Source organism: Myiozetetes cayanensis, unplaced genomic scaffold (assembly GCF_022539395.1).
Source record: "Myiozetetes cayanensis isolate MyiCay16 unplaced genomic scaffold, myiCay2020 scf7, whole genome shotgun sequence".
Lineage (NCBI taxonomy): Eukaryota > Metazoa > Chordata > Aves > Passeriformes > Tyrannidae > Myiozetetes > Myiozetetes cayanensis.
In genome coordinates, this window is record NW_026087964.1 from 15,541,880 (window position 1) to 15,563,914 (window position 22,035).

Consider the following 22,035-nt stretch of genomic DNA (forward strand, 5'->3'; position numbering starts at 1 on the left):
TCAAAGTGGCTGTTGTCTAGTTCTTCACTTCAAGCATGAGGCTAAAGTGTATGTTGGTTCCCACCTGCCTGCAAGTGCCTCCAAGGAGCTGTGGGGAGACTGAACATCCGAATCTCTCTGCACTGTGACCTGGCATGTGTGGGTTGACATGCCTTTTGCATGGCTGGGGAACCAATTTCTCATATCTGTGGGCCTTTAATGAGGATCTTGAGGATGACTGATAATTTCATTGATTATTTCAGCCTCTTAGTAGGAGGGTGGAGTTAAGTGGTGGAATTCAGTATGTAAAACACCAACCTGAGAAGACAAGCAATTGAGTTGGCTGAGAGTTTCTGCAGCTGGCATTGCTTCAACAGCTTCTACAACAGTGCAGTTCTTGTTATTACCTTTCAAATGTGACCTAAAAAAAATTGGAGAGAACTCAAAGAGGATTCAAAGCAACGGTTAAAGAAATGGAGTATGTGCAAAGAGGAGCTCAAGGAACTCAAGGAGCTCAAAGGAGCTCAACCTATGTATTAGATAGGGAATAAAGTAAGGGGAGAGTCTGCAAGTTATGCTCATTGAGGAAGAAAAAATTTGATGATAAAGGGCTTTCTGATCCAATAAACACAAGTACAAGACCTAGAAGATATGATCTGAGGCCTCCCCTGAAAGTCCAGCAGAAAAAAATAGTTTTTTCCCAACAGCTCCACTTTGGTCCAACTGAGATGGTTGTGGACTGTTGCTTCTGCTGAATCCCGTGCAGGCACTGCCCCCAGCAAGACCAGCTCTGGCCAAGGGGCTGGTGTGGCTTCAGTGGCAATGACACTATTGCATCAAACGCACTGTGCATTAGAGAAGAAGCCAGGCTACACAGCTGGCATGTCACCTGCAAATTTCTGAGGGATTCTTTAGAATTCTGGATTGATTTTAGTACCATGGACTGGGCCTAGTAAGTCAGGTTTTTTTAACACGCATTAGGATTGAGTACACAGGGGCAAAAGAAGTAAGGTCTAAAAAAGTAAACAAATTTCATTTTCGCCCTTGGAGAAGGAATTTTTTTCCCCCACTTTTGTGTGCTCTGAACATTGACTTTGGCAACTTGAGGTCAGGGGCAGAGACACAGAAATCCCATGGTACAGCTTGCTCCTACAGGCATCTGACAAATTCTGGAGCAATAAGGAAATTATTTCTGCTCTCATCATCATTTAAAAGCATCATTTCAGGTAAAGAGGGTTGGAGAACTTCATCTCTCTAGCCAAACCTAGAATAAAATGCTAAAGAATCTTCTATCACATATCACTTCAAACCGATAACAAATCCTGCCATCAAAACTAGCACTGATCAAAACTCAAACAGCAGACTGTGAATGACTGCAAGAAGTGCTGGACTTATAAAACTGGCTGAAATTTTTCTTGTAAGGTAAAAAAAATGGGCCAACTTACTTGTAGAATATTTTCTCTCCTTTTCTTGAAATTATTAGATTTGGAAATGCATAACTTACACTTAACTGAGTGTACACTGGAAAGGATTTCTGAAATAATGAAAGAACTTACAGGACAATGCTATCACAAAATCTTTAAAGGAACACCATAGCAGCTGCTCTGGTGTCTTGGACTCCTCTCTCAGGACAGACTAAATCACTCTCTGAAAGTCCCTAAAGACAAAGGAGATTAATTCCATCCTCTGTGTCAAAGAACATGAATTTCTGTTGTAAAGTGGCATTCCTCACCAGGGCACAGCAAGAATAAAACCACAAACGAAAGGGCTAGTCAGCCACAGGATGCAGTCAGAGGAACAAAGCGACCTGAATGTAAAAAGGGACAAGTAATCTCAGAATGAATCATGTGAGGGAAGTTCTTTTTTAAAATGAGAAAATATTAATGCTATTTGTCAAGAATATTGATGTTATCTGGAAAATTTGTTCACTCATGTTTGAGAACTTAAACTTGTGCATGGGTAGAGCAGGCTCCTGGATGAAATGAAGAAAATTGTTCTGGTAGAACAGGCATGAAGGAGCTTGTCTTGTTTATCATAGCAAAAAAAAAGGGTAGGATGTGATATGATTGCTTTCTGGAAATACATCAGAGGGCTGAGCACCAAGAGAGGAGGAAGATATGTGAACTAACAGCATATACAGGAAATGGAAGATCAGTAGGTAGATGGATAGATGTATAAATAGATAGTCACTTTCAACGTGACTCTTTCCTGTAGCAGTTCTATCAGAGGCTCAAAGAGTTGGAAGCTGAAACGAGTAAAATTGAAATCAAAAGAAGATGAAAATTTTAGTTGTGATGTAGCAGTTTATCAGCTTGCAGTAGATTCTGTCTCAGTGGAAACTTTGTAATGAAAACGGCACATTTTCTCTAACAGATACATTTTAATTCATTCATGGTGCTGCTCTTGAATCAGGAACTGATTCATGTAAATCCTAAGGCTCTTATTTTGCTGTGTGTCAACTAGGTAATTCCCATAGTGCCTAAAATCTTGTTGCTATCACTCTACTTATTTACTTTACAGCTCCTTTTAAATTGAAAGAACAGTGTAAATCAGACTCAGTGGAAATAAAAATTGGGTCCTATGCTTTAGCACTTCTGTGAAACAAAAATCCATTGTTTTATATGTTTTTAATCTGCCTTCTTGAATGGTTTTATTTCATACATGCTGATAGCTCAGCAGAAGGCTGTTGTTAGCTCACAATAATAGATAGCCCCTAGGTTAACTTCTGGAAGTAACTTTGGAAACTAATTTTCAGGCAATGCTCCAAGGAAAAGAGGCGCATGTTGAGGAACTGACATAACTTTTTAACACCACAACCAGCATATTCCTTCATGCAAACCCAGCCAAAACAAGTTGCCAAAATCAATATTGATCTAGTTCTTCATCCAATCAACAAATGCCATTGTTTATAAGATATAACTTTTCTTGGTTAAAGTTCAAAGCTAAACGCCAAGGATTTTCAAAACTATTAAAATGAGAGGATTTTGGTTTCCAGAAACTCTGGCTTGCTTCCAGTCTCAGTGGGTATTCTGAGCCATCAGAAATTATCTGAAGAACCTCTGCAGCTTTTATATAGAACCTAATGGTGAAATGATAGCAAAGAGAATGTGAGTGCATGCACATGTGCATATGTGTGTGATAAATGTACACAAAAAGGTACTTGACAAATCTTATATAAAAAATTGGCACTTCGGATTTTTCTGGATCGCTGAAATTTAACTTGAGACTAAGAAAAGAGAATTATGCAGTATGATTAAAAGAAATTTGCAGAACCTCTTGTTTGTTGATAAAATGTCTGGTCTTCCAACCCATCACAATAAAAATTGTGTTGGGTTCAGAATTTCATGAACGTGGGTTCTATAATCATAAATCCATTGAATCATTGCAAAGGCATGAGATTTATTTAACCTTTTCCTTAAGAAACCTTTTCCTTAACAGAACTTGTCAAATATTCCTGAATTTTCCATTGTAAAAATATATCCAGAAATACGCAAACCCAGAAGAGGAAATGCAAATGTTTATCTCCCTTGGGAAGAGATTTTCACAATTCCAGTCAAGGGTTATATTCCAGAATCTGGGCTTCATTTTGTAAGACACCCTATAGGAACTTTAGATAACATGTAGAAAGGCAAGCCATATGGCAAAAAGTCAAGTTTTCAACTAAGCTTCAGCAACCTCAGTAAGTGGAACCTGCACATTTCAAAGTTTCGAGTAACAGTCTCTGTTCTAAATAGTACTCTCAAGGTGTTCTTTAAATATTACTGCATAGTGCTATCAGCTTTGGCTGGCCATTAGGTAATGGTGAAGCCTCTTGCTTAGATATTGAATAGTAAAATTTGGTTTATTTTCACAGTCTTTAAATTTCTGGAGCTGTTGTGTAGGCTGATTTTTAACAGGCTTATATGATACGCTGATGCTGCTGGTTTGTTTTTTCCTTTAGGATTTTTGGTTTCCTAGCTTGAGGGTGAAGTGGTTGGAGCTGATTATAATTTCCAATGTTAACTCCTAAAAAACACCACATGTGCCTATTTGCTAAGAATTCTGGTTATTCATTGCACTGGGTGGAGCTAGTGCTGCCATCTCCCCACTTTTACCGTTTCAGTGGCCCAAGACAGTCTCTAAAGCTCTGAAGCAGTTCCTCTTTGTGCCTCCACATACTTAACCTATCCTGTTGCACAACAGAGAGCAGTGGCTTAAATCCCCTTTACTGAGTGTATTACGTGGTAATCCTGGATGTGACAAGGGATCGTGCCATTTGCTTACTGCCTTCTTAAAACTCAGAGGTATGTTTCTGTAAACAGGAATGCCTCTGATCATCACAAAACTGAGGCAAGTTTCCTTTAGCTTTTCTTGAAGTAGTGTTCTTAAAAAAGACCATGGTGGATATAGTCCAGTATCTGGTAATCAGGCTGTAAGATGAAAAACTGAGCATATTACAGAGCACGAATTTGTTACAAAAATACAAAAAAGGCTATTGTCTTTTTTAGACATTCTGAGAGTCCTTCAGGTCTTTTTCTATGCAGAAAAATATGAATTTATACAATTTACTGATTTGCACTCAAATGAAGCTGGGTCTAGTTCTTCCAGACACTGAATTATTGTGGTCTTAAGCTATGCCATGCTTTTCAATTTCACAAGAGTTCTAGCATGGATTCTGTGGTAGGATATATGTTTCATGCAGCTAGTGTCACAATTAACAAAAAAAAAAACCAACAAAGAAACCCAAAACATTATCTCAAAGAAACACTTTGGTCAATCCAATTTCTTTTGTGTAGCTCCAAAATAAGCACTTCCACTCATACCTTGGTAGGCAGAAAAATACCTACTTGCCCCTAGTCTTTAGCTGTGGGTCAATCATCTTTTCTTTGTAAGGAGTAACTTGTTTTGGGTTTAGAGCATGCAAGGATAAGGACCTCATACTTCATCCTGCCAGCAGAGGCAGACCTTTGTCCAACAACGTAGGAGCTTTCTATCAACCTCAGCCCAGAACTCTGCCTGATCCCAAAAAATGAGGAGCAGGGTGTAGTACCATGAAGAGCTCCTGGCAGCATCTTGGATACAGCACCACCACCAAGCATTCCGTGAGGAAGGGACAGAGTGGAGGAGGGCAAGGTCCCTCTCTGAGCTGGTCAGAAGGGGCATTTCACAGCAGCAGAGGCTCTTACGGCCACGTGGGCTGGTAGGGGACAATCCAGTCCTCTGCTGTGGCTACATAAGCTGCCTTGCAGACTGAGTGGTTGGACTGTGGTGGCCTCATCTGAAAGTTTCACATGCTTCAAGGAGATGAGGAGTTGCTGCTGACATTTTCCAGCCCTTACAGTTTCAGGGTGGTATAAGCCAGTTGGACTTGTAGGACCTGGTAGAACGGGTACACACCAGAGTGTCACCACACTTACCAGAGGAGGAGTTCCACATTTATCTGCTAATAAACTGCTATGAGTTTGTCTACCTTTTTTACTTGATTCATGGTTTTTAAAGGGTTCCTAAAAACCTGCTTCGCTGTGATTAATAAGACCACATTGCATTCATTTTTTTCAGTATTGTGGGATCAACTGTGTCTGTACAGGAAAACCAGGAAAGCCCACCCTCCTCAGCCTTTGGTTTTTTGAAAATCTTTCTGGATCTTGCATAAAAGTAGGTGTACTGTTCAAGTGTTTTCTTCTTTCAGATACAGAAGGCCATTCCGGACATCCAATGATACATTTTGTTTTCAGGGAGATGTTTAAAAATATTTGAAATCTATTGCCAGTAAATATTCATAATACTCCCTGCAGAAAAGCTTGTTCCCAGAAGTTGCCATAGGTGACATGGAAGTTCAGGAATGATAAATGTTTCTTTTTGCTGATGATTTCACATTTTCTTCTTGCTGCTGACATTTAGACAAACTTTTCTGCTGACATTAGAAAAAAAATTATTTTCCCTGTCCAGACGCTCCTGGCCAAAACATCACTTTTGTGCTTGCTTTTACATTCTTAATTTCCCAGTTGTCCTAAACAAATTCTTTTTTATTGATCTAATGATTACTAGGTTCAAAATCTCCCTGATTATTCTTTCACTTTATGGCTTCTATCTGTAGCTGTAATAGAAAAGCTGAATTGCTTCATTTTAATACTTTTAGTAATCCTGCTTTCTATCTAGCCACACAATAACTTTCATTTGACTTTAGGTTAGTTAGTGACAGGTGATTGCACAAATTCATATGGGGTTTTTTCCACCTCTTCTGCTACCCTAATTAGTGATACTTTCCTTACATGCAATTCTCAAAAGTACATCTACCCCATCCATTTGGTGCCTTTGTTTATATGTTGTTTTATAGCAATAGGGTTACAGTTTCCTCACCACTCTGACATTATCAGGCTCTATTTCCCTGATCACATCTAGCATTGTCTATTGTCTTGAGTTTTGGGCTTGGCTTCTCTCTTAACATCATACATAATGTACCCCAGTTCTCTACAAAGTCAATTCAGGCCAAAACTTCAGATTGCAATGGCCACAAATGAATATATTTTGAAATGGCCTTACTTGCTAGAACAAACATTCAGTACAAGCCTTATTAGTTCCAGATTTGCACAGATTTTTAAACTCTGCTAATTCAAAACTTTTGAATTTACTTTTATAACACTCAGACAATTAAAAGCAGGCTGGATATCAATGAACAAATCTGGGACTTGTTATGACACCATTGTTGTTAAAACAGTTCTGGCTGTTTGTATTTTGAAGTGAGAAAATTGAAAGTTATTCTGAACAAAACCAATGCTTGTGACTAAACTTTTAAACTCATTTCACTGCCTTTGGTTTTTCTGCCATGGAAAAAACACTCCTCAAAAAATACATGGCAAAAAAATCTTCTTGAGTGTCATTATCTGGCTGCCAATCAATAAATAAGCAAGAAGGGCACAAGTCTGCAATAACACAGGAAAAGGAAAACAAAACATGCAGGCCAAATCCTAGCAGATCTGAAAAATTAAACCACTCTTACCTCAAAAGCCAAAACAGTTGGGGTGAGGCAATGAAAACGTTCTGCAGAGAAACCTACTGCACCTCTGTAAGTAGGAAAGGTTTGTTCCATCTATTGGTGCCAAGGAAGGGGAGAAAGGACACAGTTTTGCAGGAAACACATGCTTGTGCAGGACTTTTGATACTCTTCTTCTTGTTTATCGCTTAAAATGAAAAGAACCTGTACACAGCTGTTCCTGATGAGCAAGTCTCTCATGGTGGTAATACAGACCAAGAAAAATATCTTGGCTTGGGTTCATACCTTCACTCCCTAAAGAAAAGCCACAGCACAGACACTTGCTGGTTGCTGTTTTCTGGGGTTTTAGATTCCTTGGGTCCACACCAGTAAAATAACAGTTTGCCTCTGGAGCCAGATTGCCCCTTCTCATGCTTGTACCTTTGCAAATTCAACTGCAGTTGGTACTAGTAGATTTGCAGTAAGATTTGCAGTAAGAAGTCCTACATCACACTTTCTGTCCTGCTACTCCAAACACTCTAATAGCTAAACTTTATCCCACTGAGGATACAGGAATGGACACACTTGCCAAGAAAATTAAAATATTAAAGAGGAAGAAAAAATAACAGTCTCCTAATTTTTAGCCCCAATGTGTTGCAGTGCCAAATACCATTCTGCCTTACCACACTCTTCTTTTCTAGCTTAACCCTCAAAAGAAATAATATTCTCCCATGTCTTGTTTACAGCCTCGAAGCTTCAAATATCTGCAAAGTTAAAGGCCCTATTCCTGAAGACTTGGCTGGAGGCAAAATAGATAGCTGACAGTACATGCAGTGTGATGAAGGTATATTACATAAGAGACTCTCCCCACCTCTTGCCCTCCAAAATTCATTTTAATATAAGAAAAAAAATTTTCTAGCAGAAAACAATTACCAAAAACCTTCCTCATTTTGCTTTTCTGGTCATGCCACTCCTAGTACCCATGAGAATGAAGCAATGGAAATGAGAATTGGTCCAACTTCATGGAGGTATAACACTTGACACATTACACTTCAGTTAAAAACTTAACACCTTGTGTTAGGGGACAGAGAGAACTCTATAAGTAACAGGAAGTTTCCTGCTAAAGCAGGAAGCTATGCTTAATTTTTTTCAGAAGCCTTGCAGAGAGATATGGTAGCAGTGATGCTGTGTTCTACTTTTCCTACTCATCCGACCCAGCGCAATGGCTGCAGGGGCTTCCCGGTTTGGTAAGCAAAGCACCCCAGAATCATCTAAACCTATTTATACACTGCTAATGGCAGAAGGTAGATAAAACCAGTACTGAAACTAAGGCAACACTAGATGTTCAAGCAAATGGCAGCTTTGGAGTCTTCTAAAACTGGATTGAAGCGTAATCCCAAAGCCAGATGGACTGGGAGCCTGGAAACCCTGGGATCCTCGGCCCAGGTCAACCTGAATTAGCAATGAACGTCTACAGCTTCCTCTGTGGTAGGATGTCTCACAGGCAGGTAAATTTTGGCTTGAGCTGGGGTTGCAAACTAACTGCTACAAAGATGGAGGCCAAAATAGAGCTAAAAGCCAGAGCTTCCAAGGCTTAAGGAAGCTCTTGGCTCAAGTAGGATGCCAAATCTTCTCTGTCCCCAGGACAGCCTGGGCACTGGGCTGTTGTGGAACTGTGGGTTCTAGGACCATGGACTCCTAGACAGAAACCTCACAACAATGCCACTGCAGCCCACCAAGGAGAGAGCACTTCAGCTTTGACAAATTTCATAGAATCACAGAATGGTTTGGGTTGGAAGGAATCCAACCCAATCATTAGTTAGTGAGTGCTAACTCACTGCTCTCAAGGTATGGAATTTCTTCCTAATATCTAATCTAAACCTACCTCTTTCAGTATAAAGTCCTATCACTGCATGTCCTTGTAGAGAGTTCGTCTCCAGATTTCTTGTAAGCCCCCTTTAGCTACTGGAAGGTGCTATTAGGTCTCCCTAGAGCTTTCTCTTCTCCAGACTGAACAGCTCGAATTCTCTCAGCCTGCCTTCACAGGAGAGGTGCTCCAGCCCTTTGATGACCTTCATGGCATCTTCTGGACTTGTCCTACAGGTCCATGTCCTTCTTGTGTCAGGGCCCCAGAACTGGACACAGTATTCCAGGTGGGGTTTCACAAGAGCAGAGTAGCAAAATTCATAGAAAAATTTTCTAACTTTTTAAAAGAAAAATGACTAACTGACCTCTGAACCAATTCTTCCATCCTGACTACAGGGATGAGATATGTTAAGAGGAAAATACAAATCCCTCACACTGTATCACAATTTCACAGAGTTAGTAAATGTGTCTCTAAAGTGCCAGGAAAGTAATTGGCTGTAATGCCATCAATCCTATGATTGTAACCCCACAAAATAGGATAAAACCCCTTCATACTCATCTTAATTATCTTGCTGTAGCCAAGACTGGGATTTTCTTTCTAATTACTGGGTCATAACACATTAACAACTATTTATACATCATGTGTCGGCTGGAAGTGAACTAGTAGAAGAACAACAGTGTAAGAACTTACCTGAACTAGAAACCACAATGTGTCATTTCGCCTTTGACTCTACTATGACTACATTGAATTTTTTTTCAATGTCATTCTTCAAAGGACCCAAATAAAGCAGGTATGCACTTCATTGTGGGAACTGAATACAAGATGAGAGCATTTGTACTCCTGAATCTAAACTGTGAAGTTGAAGCACAACTTATCTAGTTTTTTAAGACAATACAGTTTTATCCTTACACTGAGACAATGAAATCTATATATCAAACACATTACAAAACATCACACTGAAATACAGATTACCATAAAGAGAAAACAGATCTTAAAACTGCATTCTTGTAGATCTTGGTTGAAAGCCAAGTTAATACCCTTATCTCTGAAAGTAGCCAATATCAGTTTCTCTGAAGCTATAATACTCTGCTTCTTCTAATTTCCTACTCCTGTAAATAGGAGAAATTCTGCCCTCACCAAACTAGTGACCAGCTTGTGAAGCAGGACTGATGCTTCTAGAGTCTCTCCCCAGCTGGTAGTGTAGCAGTGGAAGCAGATGCAGACATTACAGAATGTAACATCCATCAGTTTATTGACTCACCTTTAATTCTTCAGTGCAGTACATGAACAACTATGCAAACACTGCCCTGACTAACAGAACAAACAATCAGTAGGCAGGAGTAAGAGCTGAAGTTCACATGCAACCATAGTTCTTTATTTTTCTCTTTCCACAAGACACATTATTCACATGCAGCATGAACCCCACACTGTAGTCTCTCTCCCCCTTTCCCTACGTGCCTATAAAGCACAAAAGTGGTGGGAAAATACTGTGACTGCTTATTACTGATTACAGTACATTTTTGTGATAAAATGGTTTGTGGGACTATCAGGATGAACTCCAGCTGACTGCTTTCAGTTCAGCAATATTCCATATAGTCAGGAACTAACCCTTGAAGCATTTCCTTCTTTCCTTGAGCTTGGCAGTGAGAAACACTGGCTAGTTATCTGTGCAACTTGAGTGCTTCTCTGTATTTCTTTAAAGCAAGACAAAGAGGCATTCAATAGGAATTTGCCTTTATTATATATCTTCTACTTCTGTTTTTGCCATTACCACGTATCAGCTCTGTTTTGGTTCCCCAGCCAAGTTCTTTTCATATTTTCCAGATCATTTAAGTGCCTGCATCCAGTGCCTCAACAAGGTTTAATGAGTAAGCCAGTATTACTTTTTAAGCAAGCAATTAGTTTTGATTCATCTTTTCTCAGATCTGTAAGGGAAACAGTGAATTAAAGAAACTACGAGAAGGAGTTCTTGCTACCATTACCATGTGCTGGCGCTGAGCCACAGCCTGTCTGACATTTGCACGAGTCATGAGTGTGAAGTCAAGGTAGAGGATGGATTTCTGTAAAATTATTAACAGTGCCGGTCCACTTCCACTCTTCTCCTGGAAGGACGTCAGACAGTTCTTGCAGAGAAGCTAAGTTCAAAAATATTTCAAGTCAGCCTGCACTGGGAACCATGATAACCTCAGCCAGAATTAGCTCATCCAACTTTTCCCTCTACTCCTAAACCTGTAAAAAGTTCACAGACAGGGGTATGTTTGGGACTCTGGCACCAATGACTGTTGCTGTCTGAAGCAGCTCAGACCAGGATTAGATCTTTTGGATGAAGATTTGGGCACAGAAGTCCATTTATTTCAAGGTTGTTTTCTTTTCCACTTCTGTTGGTCTGGAATACCTCCAGATATGAAATTTCTGTACGCCAATGTCCTACCATTGTCAGCCTTTAGCAGAAAACATCTTTGTCCTTCTCACAAGAAAAACACAGCAGAAGCTGATAGCTTCCACCAAGTTCTGACTGTGTAGCATAATTTTTTTTATTTCTTTTTCAGCTGTGGTTTTCCTTGACATCTCAGCCTACAAGCATTACTTTGATTTTCCTGTATCATTGACAACTTTTTATGCCTTGCATCGGTGCATTGGAGCAGGTGACTTAACAGCCAGAATCTCTGACACGACCCTATGTTGTGTGACTTCCAAATGACCAGAGAGGGCAGAGGGAAGGAGCGTATGCTGTAACCTATAGGCTACTTCAGCATCTCATAGGTGCTATTTGTCTTCCCTTCTCTAGGGATGCCACAGTAAAACTGGGATGCTGACTTTAGTCTCCTCAATGTCTCATTTAGATGTCAAAAGCAGATAGCTTTTGTCACTTTTCTACATGAGTACAGAAAATAATCCTTCTGTTTTGGAATCTGATGCTGGATGTGAAGTGCATTTATCACTGCCCTACTTCCTCTGTAGCATTGCCTCTGCCATCCTTGTGCTTCTGTTGACTAAGATGTCAGAAGAAACATTGATGCCAATAACACTGCATCTTCTTACACAGAATTTGTGCTAGACCTCTTTATTGCTGTGATTGCTTGCATTTGAACTTTTTTTTTTCCCTCTGGATCATGCTAGTATGAATGTCTAATATTTATGCTGATATTGAAGTTTACATTTTATTTTTGTTTATGTTGTATCTTTTCAGGCAGAGATAATATTAAGGCTGTTATTTAAAAATGAGTCAGCATTTTCAAAAACTGCACTTTTGAGTCCCCAGATGTTTAACCCTATAAGAACAGCTTTGTATTGATAGTAAAGGACTCCCAAGGCTTGGGCCTGGACTAGCTGGGATTGTAGTACTTGAGATGGTAATGTAAGTTTGCAACTTTTATTTCACCCTGACAAAGTTTCCAGTATCGCCTGGACACGTGGATGGGCACAGAATAGTTGACACAAGACAGATTTAAACACACCAACTTAGTTAGACGCTAATTATACTTGCTTTGGTATCTATTCCCTCTAGCATTTTGTTTCAGGGAAGCCATTAGCTCTTCTGACAGCTGTCCAAGAGACCATTCTGCCACAGGTGATTCTTAGATAAGGGAGCTGGAGTACCCCCTTCCAGTGCTCGTACTTTTTAGCCCCATCACAGAGCTTGACTTGAAAAATATGACAAGGTCCCAAACTTTATCTTCTGCTTTTGGCATAGATTTCTATTTGCGTCACAGGTCCCTGACTTCATTATCATTAAAAGGCCTTTATCACACAGAACCATGATCACAGCTCCAAACAGCATTGCTTATTTTGAACTTGTGTAAAACACAATATCTTACCACACCTTGCATTTTTTGTCTGAAAGCGTCTCCTGATGTTGCCTGCTTTGGTCGTAAGGACAGGAGCCGTTGCAAGTCTTCCTCTGGACTAATTGTAACAGAGTAAAAAGAATAGTGCAGTAACTTTCTAGGAAGGATTTTTTTTTTTTTTAAATGAAAACAAAGTCTATTGACTGGAAATGATCTAAATGCGATTCCAGCCACTGCCAGGTTTCTTGGCAGCGTACGCTGCCAGCTTTCCTTTCCTGTTTTTTTTTCCCTCTGATAACATATGTAAACAATCAGTAGTACACATCAGAAGGTTTTTCTTAGGCTTACGTAGGACCTGCAGCATAAAGCACACACACAATACGGGATGGCGAAATCTTCTCCATCAGACATAGGACTCGCTCTGTCATAGGGTAAATTTGCATTTGCAGGACATAAAACAGCATGGAACTATTTGCAATTCGGGGAAACAGATGCTGAGGACAGGGTCAGATGACTGCAAGCTTCTGCCCAAGGCACAGCATGACATGGAAATTGCATGGTCCTGGCTTCTCGCACCCATCCCATGGTTCATTCCCATTTGCCCCTCATAGGCTGACAGAGGCAAAGAGATCATTATTGCAAAAGCCAGGGTTTTGGAGGGTATAATAAAGTCTTCATGTTTTTCCTGTCCTGGTACATGAGGTCATTTAATAAAGTTGTCAGGGAGCTCTGAAGCTACTGACCACTTTAGAACTTTATGATGTACATTAGCATTTCTCACAGCTATTGTTTGAGACTGCACACAGATGGCACCAGAATGGGCACCAGTATTTCTTCAGAGGGACTTATTTTTAAATGAAAACTGAGGCTGTGATACAGTCAAATGAATCTCAGGGGGTTTGGGCTCTAAAATATTAAAAAAAATTTATATATACTGCCAGGTAGGCCTCTCCCACCTTCTCAAGTCCTCCATCAGTTCTACACACACTCTTAATTTGGCTGAAGACCTTTAAATGTTGCTTGCCAGATTATCTTTTTGGAATAGGGACAGATACAAAAAGGTAGAAGAGACTACAAATTACTGGTGAAAAGTAGAAATTAAAAAAGTTATAAAAATATAGGCAAAAGGACACCCCAGTCTTTTTCCTCTGAAGTGAAATCTCAGGAATTGGGGGACAATCAAACTTCAGCTGAGTAACTAAGCCTTCTGCCTTGTAAACTCTGGCCTGGGAGGCTCCAGGGTAGTCCTGGCACTTACCAGGTTTGATCACTGAAAGATTTCACTGATATCGGAGAGTTGTGGTTCTAACCACTTGCTTTTTTTGTTTTCTCCACCAGTGTAAACAACATAGAGTTATGTTATCAGAGTGTCTTTAGAGACACTGATTTCATGAATATCCTTGATTTTAAAGGAAATGTGAATGATGATGTTAAATGAACCTGTGGCTCAAATAGCCAATCCTTCATTATCTTGAGCATTATTTAAGCAGAAGTGGACAACACCATTTCGACACCATAGGAAGTTAATTAGTATTCCAGATAATTCTCACTGACTGAACTACTAAGCAGGAAAATATGTTGTATTATTAAATATAATTTACCAGAATATTTGAAACTGTGATGTTGGACAGAGAGCAAGATAAGTAGATGGCCAAGTGATATGCCAAAGTGATAAGTCATGGATAAAATGTACTGTCCCTGTACCAAGAAAATAATTATAAGTCATCCACTGCTTCATCCTCACAGCACCTCTGTATTGCAGACTAGAAAGCAGAGGTATAAAGAAGAGGCTTGAGCATCCAAAAGGACATGCAGTGTGTGTTCTTCTCACTACAGAGAGCTTTGAAAATATTTCACTCACTAGTTGTAGAGTACATCTACTTTGTAGTTGACTGCAGGCAGCAGTAGATATGATGTCCACAAGGCCATGCTGCCCCGTGTTCAAGACCACTTTTCCTGGTCACTATATCTTGTCACAAATTGTAAAGCCAAGCCATTCACAAGTACAACTTCGTTCCTATTTTAAAACCTGTCAGGCAGTCAGATTTCTCCTGCTTGTTCTTGATGGCCTGCTCTGCTCCAGAAGGTAAGAACAAGGAAAAGTCACTAAAAGCTGGGCTGGTTTTATTTAATTTCTTTAGACTGACTCATACTCTCGAATTTCTTGTCCTTAGGGAAGATATAAGGAAATGATGTAATTCTTTTTTTGGCTTCTTTTTATGCTTTGGACTTTTTCTTTTGGCATAATTTGTATTGGGCCTGTTTTTTAATTAATCTGTATGGATTTTGCTAAAGTAAAAGCCTGAGCTGCCTGTATCTGTATATTCACTTGTAGTAGGGATGTAATACTTGAGGATAAGAAGTATTTATCTCCATGATTTTACCAGGTGACCCATTAATAATTACTCAGGAGTCCTGCAAACTTTCTTTAGAGATCAAACTTTTAAAAACTGACCAAATTAAAATTTTAAAAGTCTGCTAAAATGTTAAAATTATGTCTTGTTGAGAGATGCAGTTGTAACAATTCCTGCAGCTCTAGACTTGCCGTAAATCTGGGGTGAAAGGGGAGATACATTTTTGTGTTTCATTAAAAGAAGGAAGTCACAAACACCTTGGAGATGAAGCTCCTAGTGTTTTTTCTGACTGAACTGAGACCTTATCTACCCCTATGGACCATCTTGAGTTCAGATTAAAAACTAAATCTAAAGAAATCTGCAGTGTCTGACTATTGGGAAACTTCTGTTTCTGCAAAACTGAGGTGGAAAACGTTACAAAAGTATCTTCTTATCAGGAAACAAATACACTTGTGATGTTCTAGAACCAGAGCTAGAAAGGTAGATAAGGTGCCCCGAAGCAGAGGATGTCTAGGAAGTGGAGAATGTAGATTTGCATCCTCTCAGACTCAGAAAGAAGCTGAACATGACTGTGTCTGAAAGTTTCCTGAACTAAAATAACATTTCAAGGCACAAGTGAGAAACATTCTCAAAGCTGTTTTTAATTAGGGTGTGACATACCAGGAGTTTGGAGCCACAGCTCACTGACAGCATCATGGCTCTCTGGGAAGCAGCATCTCCCAGATCCCTGTGCAACCTTAGTCTCTCATCTGGGGATAGGAAAAGTACAACTGGGGACACCATCCTCAAAATACTATTGGCAGGAATCTGGACCAAACTGGATATTGCACAGAAGTGGATGGCAGCCTTTTACAGCGAGAAATCTTTCCTGCTTCTGCCGTGCACACCAAATACAGTCCTCAGGAGAGCCCCAGTGTTGTTGCACCAGAGCTGGTGTATCAGTCAGGTCTCGACAGCAGTAACCTGCAAACTGACAGACACAGCTCTGAATTTGTACAAATGCACAACCACAGGTGCCAGGGGATCCTCCAGGTCAGAATAAGGAGGCTTTCGGTGAGCTCGGGCATGTCTGTGGCAGCAGAGCGCATTTGCTTCAATTTCCTGCAGTGCCCAGGGTTTCTGGTGCCACCACTCCCTTCCAGGCAGCAAAATAGCCTGAAAGGCAGGTTGTGAGTATAATCTGTGATGTAAATATGGTGTTCTCTATTAAACTTACATAGAAGCTGAGATGAAGTTCTAACAGCACATACTAAGAGGCATAATTGCTATTTTAAGTAACCAAATCCCTTTATGGATCAGACTCCAGTGGAAGAAATTCAAGAGCATTAGCACAAAGCCACTGGAATACACTACTGAAGGAATTCTCTTTTTTAGCAGTCACATGCTTTTTACCATTCACTTTGCATTCCCTTCTATTGGCTTACTGGAAACATGCATTTACACAAAATGTGCCTGATCATTTGTTAAGAATAAATGCAAAAAACATATACACAAGAATTAACTGAAATTAGATTTTGTACTCATACCAGCAGCTGCACAAGAAACTTGCCTGAGCTCTGGCAATCCAGCTAAAGAACTGAAATTACACAAATGAATGTGACTAATCAAAATTAAAACATTCAGTGCAAAAAGTTAGCCAGCAGTAGTAGACAAAATTCAGAGCAGTACTTTAAGAGCAAAATAATGATTCACTGAAACAAATAAACTATAAATCCGAAAGGCAAAGCGTTAGGTGTTGAACTCTTTCTTCTGCTCTTCAAAGCATTAATATTCCTTTGCTCAAGAGGGAAGCTTCCCATAGTAATGACTTGAAAAAAGCTGAAATGACGGACAAAATCAAAATTAGCATGCAGAACTTCTGACTTCTGATCTCATCATCAATACATCAATGTACTATAGGATATCTGCATTTCTAGTGTTACTTGTAATTGTCTGTGGTAGAGGGGAGTGAGAACAAATAAAAGTTAACTACTTTTTTCCAGGTTTGTACTGAATGCCTTTGGTTAGCTTTTTACTTGATAAATGTGGAAGGAGAAGACAGAGGTGCCTTTTCATGGAGCTGTAGAATGTATTAGCTTGCTTTTCAAGATAAACTATCAAAATAAGTGAGTTGAAAAGAAAATGCTCTTTTTTGTTCAGATGCTGAAGTACATTTATGTGCTGAACTAATTGCTTAAAACTTAAGGAAAAGAGAAGTCTAAGTGCAAGCTGAGATATAAAAGAGAAAGGTTGAGTCTGGCAGCAAAACCAAACTTTTAATATGGGTGAAGTTTTAAATATCAGTTGCTTAAAGACCCCAAGTATCCGCATTTCAGGTTAGCACATCTCTGTCCTTTTTTCTGCAGACTGCCTAAAGTTTGTCAGCTAGGGGAAGTGATCACTATTGTGGGGTTTTTCAGCTGAGAAGAAAGAACTTATTAATTTATTTTAATATGCAACATTTAAATGAATGAATTTTCAAGCCCATTGCTTCAAATGAAGCCTACACAATTCCAACTCTTTTTTCCTTCACTCTTTATATATTCTCATGAAATCCTATGTAGAGCAAGGCCCTCACAGACAATTAATCTCTTTTCCTGATTTGGCAAACCCATCACTTTCTCTTTTTTGAGAATTGAAGTAAAACTTCCTCAATTTACTATTTCATCTATTTCGTCAGGCAGCTAGAAAACAGTTTTTCATATTGTTTTTGTAGGGACCAGAATTGTTATCACTTGATAAAATCTGCTCTTCTGAGTTACATGTAAAGTACACATGTCAGGATTTCTCTGCTTACATAAGGATTCAGTCTAGCTTGTTTTGGTCTTTGCATCATTAAACACTCAGAACTTACCAGGGGTTGCTGGATTTGCACACTAGAGAAAAATACTCCGTGTCTTCCCAAAACCACAAGAATATATATGGTTGCCTATATATTAGCATTTTGGTTCAGAGCACCAATGCAGTTTTGTCACAAATCCCACCCCCTGACCATTTCTGTTTACTGCACATTGGCTCAGTTCACAGAGCAGTTTCAGTGCAAAAAGCATTCCATTTGCAGGGAACTAACCCAGAAGCTCTGCTCAGTGCACATGAAATGCACTCCACCAGGGACATTAGGAGTCCAAAACAGCCAGTGGGCCCTTGGGTTTGGGCAGCCTGCATGGTGAGAAGGGCCAATCCAAGGGACTGAGTTAAAGGTAGCCTGAAGTTGAATCCCTTGAAATGTTTATAACAAACAAGCTGATTCTGAGCACTAACTACTTCAATATGGTGGTCTGTTTCTGTTATGATGAATTACTCATTAATGTAGCCAGCTCACGAGACAAACACAAAAAAGAAAAAACAAAATCACAAAAAGTATCAGATAGGTTTTTGCACAATATTTTGAGAGGTATCTCTACATGTTTGTTTATCATGACAGTAGTTCCTCTACTTGCTATCACCTCCTCCAATGACATAAAATGCAAAGATAAGATTTTACAGATGAAGTGAGATACCTTTGCTTTAAATTAACTTATAGTCAGATGAAAACATTCTGAAATGGTAAATTTGAAAATACAGTACCAATTTAGATCCTCCATGTGTGAACTGAACAGATGAAATAATAAAGGAAACAATATCTCATTCTTAAACTAGTACACAATGGGGGATTTCTGATCAGACATGATGATGGTCTCATTTTACAATTGCTAAAGCCTCTGTAGGTTCTTTCAAAATTATAACACATGGGAACTCACTAATAAAAATATCACAAGAAAATTAGTTCCATTCTACAATTGCCTACTATTCCTACAGAGAAATATAAATTGATCACTGATCTAAAAACTGGGAATTGTGTAGATTCCATGGATCATGCTCAAATAAGGTTTGCTTTGGAGAAACAGATTATTTTTTTGATCTAAGCAGTAACTACTTTACAGGAATAATTTCTCAAGACTGAAAGTAACTGTCAAGTTAACAGAGTAAATGGAAGCATTTTATTTTAAACCTGAATGACAAATGAGAATTTTTAAAGAAGGTTTTATTAACTGCAAAACTTCTGTCATCAAGACAGGGGCCTTCCTTTGCTTAAAAAGAAAACTGATTTAAGATGATGACAGCGGGGTGCTCAAAGGCAAATGCACATAAATTGAGCTTACCCCTTTCCAACTTGGGCACACACAATTTACCCCCTTCTCATTTCCTGGCTGATATTGCCTCTTGAAACTAACAGCAGCATTTCTATTCTTCTATCTCAGTTTTTATGGTGCACTTCTCTGACCTTTCAGAATGTACCAAGATTTCTCAGAAATCTGTAGATGTCAGTGCTCTCTCCTGAGCAATATTCACTTTTGCATGTTACTTTGCTGAGTTATTCCAAGTAAGAGCAGGTATCTGGAGTGAAACAGTTGGTGCTGAAGATCCTACTATGTTCACCCCATGTGTGTTTCAGGGGATTTTAATTTGAAGGAGCTCAAACTGGACCTATGGACTAAAAGTCCATGAGCCATGTCGAGGACATCTGGGGAGCCCCTTTCAGTTTAGTTGTTTTGCAATTAAATCCAGTTCTCACATCCCCAGATTTCTCTTCATCCTGAACAAGAACCACAAGCGAGGACAGCTGGGAGATTAACATACCACAGGCACGTCCCCTGAGCTCTTGGTGCCCCTCTTGGACATCCTACCACACGACCAGGCAGACAGTGGTAAAGGAATAAAACCTAGCCATGCTGCTTTGCTCTGAGCCATCAGTGACACCCTGGTTTCCACTCTGTTATGCCTGCTCACAGTTGATGCAATGAAATACAAGGGAAAGGAGAAAATGAGCCACTCCATGGCTTTGTTTCATTTGTGTTCTCTCCTGGTTTTTCTGAGCAGCAGTAAGATACACCATCCTCCTGCCTTCCAGGGCTCTTTAACTCTTTCTGCAGAGAATGGGGTGTGAACTGTCTGTTCACAGCACCACATGGTCCCCAGTGAGGGACCTGGCATCTTCCAGTCACTCTGTACTTCATCACAGTATTTGGGAAAGCAGGGGACTGAAGTCAGTGTCTGTATCTGAGATAGGCAGTAAGAGCAAACGTTAGTAAAGTCTTACCTTATTTTCTCTAGTCTTGCTATCACAAGTATATTCATTGATAAAGCAGTGCAGACGTGTCAAATATGACAAGGATGATTTATTTTTATTGCCCTCTTTGCAGTGATTAACATATTTTTCTTTTGATTTTTGTCTTTCTGCTTTCAGTTGCTCCCTCATTCCCATTTAACTCTCCTCCCTTCCTCTTTCTCCCCCCTTCTTGTTTTGTCTCCCTCAGGTTCTTTCATTGTCACATTGTGCTCCTTCAAATGCCGCACACATTTTGTCAATGGAGCCTCTGTAGTGGCTGGAAACTGAGAAGACCCTGTACTGCTGCTTGCCAGGCAGCGGGGGACCAGGGTTTTCTCAGTTTCCAGCTGCTTTTGAAGCAGCACTGATTGGTTTCTCTCGCTGCTGCAGAAAAGGCTGGCACACAGGAGCAACAAATTCAGCATGTCCTTCTGGCCTGTTTTCAATAGATCCGCAAGTGCCAGAACAGAGTTGGGGAGCAATTCGATCTGTCTGCTCAGCCATCCCTCTCTATTTAGCGAAGCAACAGCCTCTCCCTTTGCCTTTCTACCAGTTTTTCCTTAACTTCTGTGATTTCTCTCTCTGTCACGTCTCTTTCCAATCCACTACTCCATCTTACCCAGAGCTTCTGTAGGACCTTAAAGATGACATTTTTCTCTTGTGCTACTTTTGCATTAGTATTTAAGCTCAGCAAGCATAGTTCTGTTGTTCAGTGAGATTCTACTCGGTCACTAATCCAGTGCAATGGCTTAAAATGTGCAAGTAAAACAGACTAATATCAGCAAATAAGGGACAAAAGTTTCCTGAGTTTATTAGGGCAAGACAACCCTTCCAATAATCCTTTCAGAGGATTTCTATAACAACAAAAAGTAACACTGTAAACAATGGGAACATATTTAAATATTAAAAGCTTTTTCTCCCTCGTGAAGTTATAAGCATCTCCAATGTGTTTGGTGAAGCTCCAGTATCATGTTTAGGAAATACCACTGCAAAGACTTCTTTGATCAGGCAAATTCAAGGGGCTAAAATACAATGCTGTAAATGGATAGAGCAAACAGTGAGAAGGGATGGAGGACAAAAGCAACACAAGTCCACAATAACTGTATGTATGCCCTAGGCCAGCTGTAAATCACTAAAACATTGCTTTCGTAAAAATACATAATTGTATTTTATGAATCCTTTATTTCCTAATGGTCATTTATTTGGCCATTAGGCATTAGAAACTGGCAGATGTTACTGCAAATCCAATTCAGAGAACAGATTTGGAACAAGACGGTTAGTAAATTTGAAAATGAGTTTAAGGCAGATATGTTAAGAAACAGTATGTAAGTGGTCTGGGGGTAAAAATCAGGCCAAGGCTCCACCAGGCAGTAAATCCAAAGTTACAGCAGTTAATCCCGGATCAAAAACGTCACTGTCTCTTGATGCAATGTGCTCAACTGGTACAGCTTAAGGTTAAGGTAAAAGATTAAATTTTTTCAAAAAGGCCAAACCTTCCCTCTGTGCACTTAGAGTTTGATCAAATAAAACTTTTTCTCCCATAGTTGTCATTGATGCAACATAGAGAATAAAGCTGGCATAAACAGCCATTATGTGCAGGTATTATGTGTGCTGTGTGATTCAACATACACTTCACTGTCTCTGATCTGGACTGAATTTTTGTTGCCCAGAGATCTGGTAACTTGCAGAACTGGTCTTTATAAAAATATATCTACATCTCAGACATAAATGGTGATGTTGATGAAACAAAAGAGGCAATATAAAAAGTAAAACTGTTGTTCTGGGCTAGATTTTCCCAATAGCTCATCTCCCACTGAAGTACTTAAATGAAAAAGCTTCCAGCGCAGCCCCTAAATGCTGTGGGGTTTCAAAGTTGGACTCCTAAGCCGTATGCACAACTGGATACCCACTGGGTTGGACACTGTATATATTCGCTTCATCTAGGCAATTAGGAAAAATACACTGAACTCTTTCGTTCACACAATGACAGAATTAAAAATGGAAGATAATAATATGGTTTATCCAGG

The 22,035-nt window shown here is 39.6% G+C and overlaps 1 protein-coding gene across 2 annotated transcripts in view; it reads left to right on the plus strand.

The window, feature by feature from the left end:
* RBPJ (recombination signal binding protein for immunoglobulin kappa J region) overlaps positions 1 to 22,035 on the plus strand; it is a 143,703-nt gene that overhangs the window by 51,810 nt on the left and 69,858 nt on the right. The window contains exon 2 of one of the 2 annotated variants that reach the window (XM_050338686.1): positions 5,518 to 5,613. The exons of the other annotated variant lie outside the window; for it this stretch is intronic. The gene's annotated coding sequence lies outside the window, so the exon portion shown is untranslated. The remainder of the gene's footprint in view (positions 1 to 5,517; positions 5,614 to 22,035) is intronic. 2 annotated transcript variants of the gene reach the window in all.